Here is a 13,379-nt window from a genome sequence, read left to right on the forward strand (position 1 = left end):
GCATAAGCTGTAAACATAATGAAGGGATTCCACAAAGCATCAGCCAATCTGCATTTTGCTTTCCCGGTGTAGAGATGACCACATTGTGAGCAGCAAATACAGGATGATAAATCAAAAGAAGTGCATGTAAATCATATTGTTTCAGTTGAAAATAGTGTTTGGGGCCTTGGATAGTGAGGAGGCTATGAGAAGGTATTTCTCCCAATGCCGAGGTGAGATGTTTCATAGAACATAGAACATAGAACAATACAGCACAGAACAGGCCCTTCGGCCCACGATGTTGTGCCGGACTTCTATCCTAGATTAAGCACCCATCCATGTACCTATCCAAATGCCGCTTAAAGGTCGCCAATGATTCTGACTCTACCACTCCCACGGGCAGCGCATTCCATGCCCCCACCACTCTCTGGGTAAAGAACCCACCCCTGACATCTCCCCTATACCTTCCACCCTTCACCTTAAATTTATGTCCCCTTGTAACACTCTGTTGTACCCGGGGAAAAAGTTTCTGACTGTCTATCTATTCCTCTGATCATCTTATAAACCTCTATCAAGTCACCCCTCATCCTTCGACGTTCCAACGAGAAAAGGCCGAGAACTCTCAACCTATACTCGTACGACCTATTCTCCATTCCAGGCAACATCCTGGTAAATCTTCTCTGCACCCTCTCCAAAGCTTCCACATCTTTCCTAAAGTGAGGCGACCAGAACTGCACACAGTACTCCAAATGTGGCCTAACCAAAGTCCTGTACAGCTGCAACATCACTTCACGACTCTTGAATTCAATCCCTCTGCTAATGAACGATAATACACCATAGGCCTTCTTACAAACTCTATCCACCTGAGTGGCAACTTTCAAAGATCTATGTACATAGACCCCAAGATCCCTCTGTTCCTCCACCTGACTAAGAACCCTACCATTAACCCTGTATTCCGCATTCTTATTTGTTCTTCCAAAATGGACAAACTCACACTTGGCAGGGTTGAACTCCATCTGCCACTCCTCAGCCCAGCTCTGCATCATATCTAAGTCCCTTTGCAAATGACAAATGCCCTCCTCACTGTCCACAACTCCACCTATCTTCGTATCATCTGAAAATTTACTGACCCACCCTTCGACTCCCTCATCCAAGTCATTAATAAAAATTACAAACAGCAGAGGACCCAGAACTGATCCCTGCAAAACTCCACTTGTAACTGGGCTCCAGGCTGAATATTTACCATCTACCACCACTCTCTGACTTCGACCGGTTAGCCAGTTTTCTATCCAATTGGCCAAATCTCCCTCTATCCCATGCCTCCTGATTTTCCGCATAAGCCTACCATGGGGAACCTTATCAAATGTCTTACTAAAATCCATGTACACTACATCCACTGCTCTACCCTCATCCACATGCTTGGTCACCTCCTCGAAGAATTCAATAAGACTTGTAAGGCAAGACCTACCCTTCACAAATCCGTGCTGGCTGTCCCTAATCAAGCAGTGTCTTTCCAGATACTCATAAATCCTATCCCTCAGTACCCTTTCCATTACTTTGCCTACCACAGAAGTAAGACTAACTGGCCTGTAATTCCCAGGGTTATCCCTATTCCCTTTTTTGAACAGGGGCACAACATTCGCTACTCTCCTGGTACTACCCCCGTTGACAGTGAAGACGAGAAGATCATTGCCAACGGTACTGCAATTTCCTCTCTTGCTTCCCACATAATCCTAGGATATATCCCATCAGGCCCGGGGGACTTGTCTATCCTCAAGTTGTTCAAAATGTCCAACACATCTTCCTTCCTAACAAGTATCTCTTCTAGCTTACCAGTCCGTTTCACACTCTCCTCTTCAACAATACGGTCCCTCTCGTTCGTAAATACTGAAGAGAAGTACTTGTTCAAGACCTCTCCTATCTCTTCCGACTCAATACACATTCTCCCACTACTGTCCTTGATCGGACCTACCCTCGTTCTCATCATTCTCAGGTTTCTCACATACGCATAAAATGCCTTGGGGTTATCCTTGATCCTATCCGCCAAGGATTTTTCATGCCCTCTCTTAGCTCTCCTAATCCCTTTCTTCAGGTCCCTTCTGGCTATCCTGTATCCCTCCACTGCTCTGTCTGAACCCTGTTTCCTCAACCTTATATAAGCCTCCGTCTTCCTCTTTACTAGACATTCAACCTCCCTCGTCAACCAAGGCTGCCTCACACGACCATTTCTTTCCTGTCTGATAGGTACATACATATCAAGGACACGTCGTATCTGCTCCTTGAAAAAGTTCCACATTTCCACCACATCCTTCCCTGACAGCCTATGCTCCCAACTTATGCTCCTCAAATCCTGTCTTACAGCATCGTAATTTCCCTTCCCCCAATTGTAAAATCTACCTTGTTGTGCGCACCTATCTCTCTCCATAACCAAGGTGAAAGTCACAGAATTGTGGTCACCATCACCAAACTGTTCACCCACTAACAATCCCATCACTTGTCCCGGTTCATTACCGAGTACCAAATCCAATATCGCCTCCCCTCTGGTTGGACAATCTACGTACTGAGTTAGAAAAGCTTCCTGGACACACTGCACAAACACCGCCCCATCCAATCTACTTGATCTAAAGAGCTTCCAATCAATATTTGGGAAATTGAAGTCCCCCGTGACTACGACCCTGTGGCTTCTGCACCTTTTCTGTCTCTATGCAACAGCCTTGGAAGTAGAAATCTGTTCACCTTGCTACTGATTAAGGATATGGGCCACAATGTTTTGGGTTTAAAGAGGGGAGAATGAAATTTGGCCAGGAAAGCATTGGAATGGTCACATTTGGAAGGTGACAAAGGGTTTAAGCAACAAAGAGACAAGAGTCGGATCAAGAGTTGGAAAAAGATGGTCTCCGTGATTGGTAGGTGGAATGGGACAACAAGATGAACCTCAGTTGGTGTGCTGATTGGGAAGGTTAATGAGAGAGGAGGTGCAGCAGTCAGAATTACTGCTTGGAAGAAGCTAACACTGTACATTTTCAGAAGTTGTTTGGAGAATGTCACAAAGCCCAACAGGAATTGCCTTTTAGTGACTTCTCCCTCAACAGTTTCTGTGACTAAAATGCACCAGTCCCTAATTTATCCTAATGATATAATGTCGAAAAACAACATAATAAGTGTTTAACTGACCCTCAGATAGCCAATGCCTTGCTCTCTCTTTATCACGTATCTGTTGGAACTCAGATAGTATTGAAGGATAGGAGGCAGGAATGTAATTTTGTCTGCAAAAACCTTTCTTTACAGTTTGTGTGTCGGGTACCTCCAACAAGGGCTCCTTTTACTGCCTGCTCATTGAGATATTTTTAAGATCGCCCTATTCAGAGATGTTGATACCTCTAAAGTTGGTGGGACTGAACCTAGGCTTCCTGGTTTGAAGGTAAGGACACTACCATCTGTTTGTATATACTATGTATATTGAGTACAGATGAGTCCCCAACCAAAACCTGAATTAAATTAATACACAATTGATATATAATCAAGTTTGGGTTCAATTCCCACTTGTTCCAGAGGTATTGTATAACATTTCTGAACAGATTTATTAAAGCTATCTATGTAATCAATAGATGTCCTTGTCTTGCTACTAAAACATAAACTTTATTTGTATCATATTTTTACAAAATTAGGCAACCCAACATCCTGGACAAAGAGATGGCCCTCCTCCCACGGCCCTAACAAACTTTCCTAAATGTATTTCATTTTGTAAAACAATCTGGAAATTTCTTCCTTGAATCAATCCATTTAATTTTTGAGATTTCTTTTTGTCCCAACATTTGGTTCAACCTGGCAAGATCAAAGCACTACCTTTTCCCTTTCACACTTTCATTGTGGAATAATGTAGATATTACAGAATGACTATCTGAATAACATTCAATATTTTCAGTGCTCACATTGTACAGGATATGACTTCAGCTGTTTCCCAGATACAATCTCCAGACCCACTTCCTCCACAAGTGCCATTTTTCAGCTGCTAAAGTATATTTAACAACTAATTTTTGTCTATAGATTTTTGAGGGTAGGAGTTGGGACATTATGTTAAGGCTGTAAAGGATGTTGGTAAGGCCACTCCTGGAGTACTGTATCCAGTTCTGATTTCTCTGTTATAGGAAGGATATTATTAAACTGGAGAGAATTCAGAAAAGATTTACCAGGATGTTGCTGGGAATGAAAGATCTGAAGTATAAGGAGAGGCTGGATAGATTGGGATTCTTTTCTCAGGGATGTGAGAGGTTGAGGAGTGACCTTATAGAGATTTATAAAATCATGAGGGATATAGATAAGGTGAATGGCATGTGTCATTTCCCTAGGGTGGGAAATTTCAAGACTAGGGGGCATATTTTTAAGGTGAGACGAGATGTAAAAAAGACATGAGGGGCAATTTCTTCACACAGAGAGTGGTTCGCGTGTGGAATGAACATCCCGAGGAAGTGGTAGAGGCCGGTACAGTTACAATATTTAAAAGATATTTGGCGAAGTTCATGAATAAGAAGTGGTTGGAGGGATATCGGCCAAGCACAGGCAGGTGGGACGAGTTTAATTTGGGAACATGGATGGCACGGACTGATTGGACCGAATGATCTGTTTCTGTGCTGTATGAGTCGACTTTATTACCCAAGCTAAAGGGCAACATTTCCCCATTTTCACATGTCCGAAATATTGTGAGACCAGCTAGAATAGAACACCAAAAGAGGAAGGTTAACATGTGAAGCATCACTAAAGCTTCATGTTCTTAAGTTCATGTCGTTCAGTGACCCAAACTGCTCATAATTTAGCTGTAGATTTTCTGTTTTATTTTTCTTTCAACCATTCTCTACCTTGGAGTGTTTTATCAAAATACTTAACTTCAGCAGACCAAAACTAACATCTAGTCTAGGTTACATATGCAAAGCTTACTAATTAAGCTTGGTAATATGTCTCTTTAAATAGAGCATCATGTTTCTGTGATGACCTATACAATTAACCAGGATGGGGATAGCAGCTTCTAAATAGGGCTGTTAATTTGAAGTTATACTAAATCAACGTCTCTTGATCTCTAAACCAATGGAGTTAAAAACCCCACAAGACTGACTCCCAATTTAAAATTCTATCTAATCACATTAATCACACAGGATGGAATTTTATAGAGCCCTGAACATTGTGGGCTATGGTGAGGAATCTGGAAGAATCACATGAGGCATTTCTCATCGTTCAGAGCAACTAGTTGCATTTTCCAACCAGGTTCCAGACTGTCGGAAAACTGTGGCACCATTTTCACATTTTCCGACATGTTCCGGAAATGCCCATGAGTGAGCCGGGTAGATTCAAAATTCTGGTGCTCATCCAGATGCACAGTGGCCTTTTGACAATGGCACAGCTGCTGGTCTTTCGGCAGCTTTCTGTTGAGTGCCAAATTGTTCTAGGAGCAACACATGGTAAGATGGGGCTGGAATGGGACTTGACAGACGCAGAGGATTAATGTGACTGGTTTGGTAAGAAACGACAAGAGAGTCATTAGGTCTCGTGGCAAAACAGCCTCCAAGAAACTTGACACAACTTGAAATTAGCCAAAACTAACATGAGATTCAACCCAGAGGGTTGTGAACCACGGCCTATTTCGCAAAGGAAAATAAATACAAATAAGGAGAATGTAAAACAACCTCTGCTTACAGACAGACGAGGAGAGCAATAAAATAATTAAATGCACCTCTCCATGTTGTGCATGACACTATTTTCAGTAAAGTACATCTTCCCAAACATTACCACACCCTGGATTCAGGCCAAGGCACATCTGTTTAATCTCTACAGCTTTTCTTTTGCTTCTGCTGTCTCTGTATGTGGTTTCAGTAACATTTCCCTCTTTAAACGACTCATTTTCAGATAAAGACCCCTTCATACTTATTGGCCTACACTCCCCTGAATATGTAGGCCAAAACATATGAAGATCACTTTTCTAGCAGTGGGAGAGTCCACTCCAACCCTGTATCACCCACTATCTGATTGAACCCCCTAGCTACTAATCTTGCCTTAAGCTTATAAATGCCAACTGCAAATATTGTTTTCTGTACAAAGTTAATTTTGCAACAGAGATGGTAAACTCTAACCCAACATTTTAGAAAAAATTCCAAATTCTCTCCAAGTATCGAATCACTCTCCTCTCCCTTTGTTTTGACTCACCTATCTGTTTGAACTCAATTTTATTAGCCACCACTATGACCATGCTGAATTTGACTTTTAGTTCAATCATGTCAGCACTCCATGCCCTTTAGTTGATTATCTAATCTATTTAGACAGTGGTTTCTACTTTTTTAATCATTCATTTGTGGGATGTGGTCATTGCTGGCTGGCCAGCATTTATTGCCCGTCCCTAATTGCCCTTGAGAAGGTGGTGGTGAGCTGCCTTCTTGAACCGCTGCCGTCCATGTGCTGTGGGTAGACCCACAATGCCATTATGGATGGAATTCCAGGATGTTGCCTCAGCGCTTTCAATGTTTTGTCTGTAGGTGCTAATTATTGGAGGCTCTTTCTATTGCTTATGAACATTTTTTGTCATGAGTCACTCACTTATGCTTCAATTTCTTGCTTGTCCCTCTTTTACAGTGCGATGGCCTCGCTGTATGTGGCTGCAAACAGCTGGATGTTGCAAAGCCAAGTTTGAGTCTACCAAAGGGCACTGGGTTGGTAATGAGAAACCTACAAGGCAATGTGAGTTCCTATGACAGAAATATTAAGGGCCACAAGGACCTCAGCAGCCATTGCATCTCCTTGCATTATTACGGGTTTGAAGCTGGAAAGTGCATCAACTGACAAAGACCGAGTATGGTACACTTTAATGATTGTTTACAAAGTAGTACGCTTGTCAAATCAGTCACTGAAACCCAGGGACAAGGAAGAGGGAGACAAAACCACATGTGTTTTGGGATTAGCCTGGCTAACTCAAATGTCTTTAATTAAAAACAAATGCTACACAGAACCGGAAAAGTTCTTCCTTCATTTTGGAGAAATGCAGGAATGTTGTTATTTTCAGGCCAGTTAAGTGTGGTTTGTTTGCGGGTTTTGTTTTACCATATGACAAACAAGTTAGATGTGCAAGAGGCAAAGTAGACTGGTATTAGGCTCATGATAGGGGAACACGTTTAAGTCCATTGTGCTGTTGTGCAGAAACCCTGTGCGTCAATACAGAACAGCCAGTCTTTGGACATCAGTTGCAACCCCAGGAGTTTAATCAACACATCGCTGACTCAAATTACAGCTGTTCTGCTGCATGAGTCACAGTTTTAGGCACCATCACTGAGTGCAGGCTTAGTGTGTTTGTACGCTTAACCGTAGTATTTTAACTTTAAAATACGTCCACAAACAACAAGGTTCAGCTTCAATTATTTGGAATGTCTACTATTTAATCTTTCCCCATTCTGTAGAAACAAAACTGCTTGCTGTCATTAGGTTAAGTGACTTTGCTCTCAGAGCCCAGCTCTCTATTAGTGTTGGCTAATGGTGATGTTTTAGGGGTAGGAAGGCTGTTGGAGACAGAGAAATGAATTACAGCCTGGGTGGAATTCTTCATTTGTGTAAACAGGATGATAATCCTGGCCTCAGTGCAATCAAGCGGATTTATTGGATTTCATTCCTGACTCATGGGTGCAGTGCTGTGGAAACACAATTCTTTGAAAGGTTTTAAAGAGTGGGAACAGTGCATCAGAAGCACCCCATTTTCTGCAGCTGCTTCCCCTTGGTAAAACCTGAAAATATATTTTCTCTTACGGGCTCTATCATAATCGCTAGTCAAGGACCTGTGTGGAGATTGCTCAGCTGATGCTCTCTACATTAAGCGTATGTAATTATCAAATCATACTTTTCTTGAGTATCTTATGGTAATGGGTTGGAGGAGTGGCAGGGGTGGGGTGACCCAGCTCTTCTGCTTTTTCGAGGAGGTGGATTGAGATTGGCAGGTTGATCATCGTCCTGTGCCTGCCTCCAGTTTAACTTCATCCTTAAATCTAAAAGATCTCAGGCTGGTTTCCCCGAGACTGCAAGAAACCTGACAGTCAAAGGGAGACAAGGACTGTCCCATCCTTTATTGGGAGCTAAAGGGAACGTAACCACTTTCCCTTGCCTCCATGTGATGGGAATCTGATGGTGATGCAATGAATCCACCCACAAAATGAATCCCGTGTTCAGTCGGGCGCAAGATTCCTTGGGTCCACTGAGCCTTTCTTAGGTGGCTGGAGATGAGATAAAACCACTCTATGCAATTGGAGAATGGGAGTCAGGGGCAGTGCATGTATGGAGCGAACCAGCATGAGGGTCATATAATCCCCACATTGTGGAAACAGGCTCTTCGGCCCAACAAGTCCACACCAACCCTCTGAAGAGTATCACACCCAAGCCCATTCCCCTACCCTGTTAGTCTGCATTTACCCCTGACTAATGCACCTAACCTACACATCCCTGAACACTATGGGCAACTTACTGTGGCCAATCCACCCTAACCTGCGCATCTTTAGACCGTGGGAGGAAACCAGAGCACCCGGAGGAAACCCACGCAGACATGGGGAGAATGTGCAAACTCCAGACAGACAGTCGCCCAAGTCTGGAATCGAACCCAGGTCTCTGGCGCTGTGAGGCAGCAGCACTAACCACTGAGCCACCATGCTGCCCTCAGGTCTTCCTGAGGTCAAAGGTCACCTGACTGAAACAGGAATCACACTCATTGTCAGCTGAGAACAGGAATAGGGGACTACAGGGTGGCTGGAGGCCTTCATTCTCCTCACCAGGAATAGATGAAATGGCTCCTGATGACACTCCAAGAAGTCAGGAATTGGATAAGCCTTCACAGTTCTGAGGAGCAGTGTGGGAGCTTGGGGCGGATTCATCCAAAGTTTCTTTGTTTGACCCCCAATGAGGACTCTCGCTTTTCCTGGCCATGATGAAATGGTAAAAACAAGCCTTTGAAAAGATAACCTTCTAGTTCCAGATCAACTTGCAACAGATTTTTCCAGGCTGGAAAGTCACGAGAGCCTCTGCATGTCGCAGTTGGTTACAGTTGGGTCCAGTTGGGATCTGGTAGAATCATTGGGCTAAATCTTCATATTTAAAGTAAGGTCCCACTGAAATTAACCAGGTCAGACTGCCAGACCAGTGGGCAAATCTCCTGTTGTCATGCCAACCCTGCAATATCATTGTATAATTGTAGGAGTGGCTATGTCTCACAGTGCTCAGATCCAAAAGCAGTAAGTCCTCACTTTAAGTCACTTTGCTTTGCATGATTTCACTTTAAAGTTGTACAGTCTTTAAGGGCCAGCATTCCTAAGTTTCTTCGTTATTTTCAATTCAGCATCCGTGTTGATTTCTTTCCTTTCTGCTTACATTGGTGTGATGTCAGGTCATCTGCACTATTCAGTAGCAAATACGATCATAGATCTTTGTGCTCAAGGGGACTGCATTCATTTTAAACTCAGAAACAACGTTCTCAAGTAAGGATATTGAAATCAATTTTGTGTTAGAAGGAGGATGTTGAAGCCTATGGACTGCACATTTCTCTGAAGAATGGCCCATTTCTTCAATCTGGGAGGGGAATTCCTGCTGAGAAAGAGAGGTATTTGGTACCGTACACGGGTAAAATTAATTCCCTTGTTTTGGGGTGTATCTAGGTGAAAAATACAGGCTAAGTACAGAAGATTGTCCCTGCAATATTCCGACCCCATGTTGGAGTCGTCAAGTCTGACCCTTATAGCTGGTGAAGTTGGGAGGCCGTTTTAAGTTGACGGAGCTTAAATTCGAGGTATCAATCACACAAAGGTGTCTCTCCATGACAATGCTTTAGGGATGTTTCAAAGCATAACTGAAGAGGTCAGATATCCACATCATATGACCACAAATTGGAAAAAACATCCATTTAGGAAAGCATTAAATTCATGCAGTAAGATTTTCCCAGGACTGGACAAAAATGAGATAGTGGAAAAATACGACTAGAAAGAAAAATTTAGATTCCCAATGTTGAGAAAAAGATTTCTGAGTTTTCCTTTAAGAGTTTAGCAGCAAATTCTGAACCTTGCTCAGGTGCAGAGACAGTCTTATGTCCATGCAGTTGGGTCTCATTATTAGCTCATCTCACCTCATTTCTACACAGCTCCCAATTCTCCACCCCTTTATTCAGAAGCTAGATGATGCCAATTCCCAATATGGAGGTCAAAGTGGTTTCTGCCACCACAGATCACTGTTTTCTTCTCTGGGCTTTCACCTACTACCCGGTCATCACCATTTCCCTACCTGCACCATGGATACATTCTCTTCTACCCTTCATCCATGCAAGTGGCATCGCCAAATACCAGCCTTACCACATCGTCAAGGCTGCTTTGACCCGCACACTATAGCATCATTCAGGAATTCACTTTGGAGCTTATAGACACATACACCTTGCATGCCTCTGCCAGCTCACTTGGCCGGAGGGACAGACAGACAGACATCTTGAGTATCTTCACAAGGTGCCTCTTAGCTTGCTTTTTCAGTCTTCGCTCAATTTGCATGGACTGCGAAGATGCTAGCCTCTTGTGGCTCTCGTTGCTTTTTAGCACATGGGCTTTTTAGCCATAACGAAGGGCTGTCAATTTCTCTGGCTTGCATTTCTGCTCAGTGTAGATGGAGCTATATATACAGCACATTGCATATTCAAGGAGATAGACATGCTGCTGTACTGCACTGTCCAATGTCAACGGCACACCTACAGCATGTGCCAGCAACTTGTGCAGCGAACACACTGTGCATACTTCAATCAAATGGACATGTTTGAAAATCACATTGGGTCAGTTGTGAAGAGGGTCTATGTTCAGGGCTTCATAAGTGAAGCAGTCCCTTCATTTCTGTGGAAAATGGGATGCTCAAGCCTGCTGTCAACATTCACTACACTGGGTTGCTGAGGGAAGGATGATGGTGAGGGGAAAGTGGCAGCCCTTGACATCAAGGCCACAATCACCTGGGTGTGACATCGAGGGCCTTGAGCAAAACTGGAATCAATGGTATTGGGGGCAAACTCACCACTGGTTGGAGTCATATCTGGCACATAGGAAGATGGTTGTGATTGTTGGACATCAGTCATTTCAGCTCCAGGACATCTCTGCAGGGGTTCCTCAGGGTAGAGTCCTAGGCTCAAACATATACAGCTGTCTTCCTTCCATCATAAGGTCAGAAGTGGGGATGTTTCCCAATGATTGCACATTTTTCAGCACCATTCACAATTCCTCAGAAACATAAGTTGTCCATGTTCAAAACATTGATATCTGGACAATGTCCAGCCTGGGCCGACAAGTGACAAGTGCCAGGCAATAACATCTCCGATAAGAGACAATCTAACAACCACCCCATGACATTAAATGGTGTTGCCATCACTGAATCCCCCACTATCAACTTCTTTGGAGTTACCATTGTCCAGGAACTCTGTTGGACCCACCACATAATCACAGTGATGACAAGAGCAGGTCAGACCCTGGGAATACTGTAGCAAGTAACTCATTTCCTGACTCCCCAAAGCCTGTCCATCATCTACAAGCCACAAGTCAGGAGTGTGATGGACGACTCCCACTTGCCTGGATGACCACAGCTCCAAAAACTCCCAAGCAGCTTGACATCATCCAGGACAAAACAGCTTATTTGATTGGCACCACATCCATAAACATTCACTTACACCAGCACTGATGCTCAGTAGCAGCAGTGTATGCCATCTAAAAGATGCACTGGCATAATTCACTGAAGATCCTTAGACAGCACCTTCCCAACTCATGACCACTTCCATCTAGATGGACAATAGTGACAGAGACATGGGAACACCACCACCTGCACCTGCACTGCAGCTGTTCAAGAAGGTAGCTCACCATCTTCTCAAGGGCAACTAAGGAGAGGCATTATAATGTTGGCCAGCCAGCGATGCCCACATCCCACAACTGAATTTAAAAAAACAGACATCCCCCTCGACACCACCCCGCAATACCTGATCCACTCTCCTCTCTCAGCCACTCACCTGACACTTATCTACCTATCATCCTATAGCCTTACCCCCTCATGCACCTGCCATTTTATACACTTACCCACCTACCACCTTACACCCTCACCCACTCACTTTACGCACAAACCTTCTCTCAGAAGCTGTCAAAGAGGCTATGGAGCCTTTAAATTGTGTTCACTCATTGGAGTACAACAGTGAATACCTTTAAAAGGGGGAGCATGGGTTCTGCGAAGATTCACTCCAATGTTGGTGGTGAGGTTTGCAGGACTGCATCTGCTGGGATACATCCTGCATTAGAAGTCAGTCCCAGTAAATCCTGGCAAGGCAAATGAGAGGATTTCGGCCATAATATCTGTAATTGGAAAGTGTAGCAAAGACATAAGAACAAGAGTATTAATGGGAAAGACTCAAATTATGGGTGCTATATGGAAAATTTAATGCACAGTTCAAAATGTAAAAATCTTCATTTGGAGTGATATTTTGTCTCGTTGTGAGTTGGGCATCAGATTTGTGAAGCACAGATTCTGAGGAAGATGAGACCTGAATTTAGGGAGTTCTAACTTCGGGGAAGATTATGTTTATGAAGTTCAGAAGTGTTTTTGGTGATCGTGAACTAGAAGCAGCAACTTGAAGAAAATCAATGACACTTCAAAACCTAAAGAAGTATGAAATATACAGGGGTGAAGTTAAGAAATACTTTTGTTTTCCTAATTTCATTTCTATCATCCACAGCCATGGGCGAGGTGTCAGGAGACTGGAAGGTGTCTAATATTGTGCCTTAATTTAAGAAAGGTTGCAAGGAAAAGCCAGGTAATCAAAGACTGGTGAGTCTAATGTCAGTAGTGGGTAAGTTGTGGGAGAGGATTGATAGACTGGATTTACATACATTCAGAGAGGCAAGGATTGCTTGGGAATAGTCAGCCTGGCTTTGTGCATGGGAAATCATGTCTCACAAACTTGATTGAGCTTTTGGAGGATGTGACCAAGAAGGTGGATGAGGGCAGAGCTGTTGATATTGTCTACATGGACTTTAGCAAGGCCCTCAACAAAACCTTAGTAAAGTTAGATTGTATGGGCTCCAGGATGCACTAACCAATTGGATCCAAAATTGGTTTGATGATAGGAAACAGAGGATTGTGGTAGAGGGTTGTTTTTCAGACAGGAGGCCTGTGATCAGTGGTGTTCTGCAGGGATCGGTACTGGGTTCACTGTTGTTTGACATTTATATAAAGGATTAGGAAGAGAATATCAGAAGCATGGTTATTATGTTTGCAGTTGACACCAATATTGAGGTATAGTGGACAGTGAAGAAAGTTATCTAATGTACAATGAGATCTTGATCAGCTGAGCCAGTGGGCCAAGGAGCGGCAGATGAAGTTTAAAT

Source organism: Chiloscyllium punctatum, chromosome 11 (genome assembly GCF_047496795.1).
Source record: "Chiloscyllium punctatum isolate Juve2018m chromosome 11, sChiPun1.3, whole genome shotgun sequence".
In the NCBI taxonomy this organism is placed as follows: Eukaryota; Metazoa; Chordata; class Chondrichthyes; order Orectolobiformes; family Hemiscylliidae; genus Chiloscyllium; species Chiloscyllium punctatum.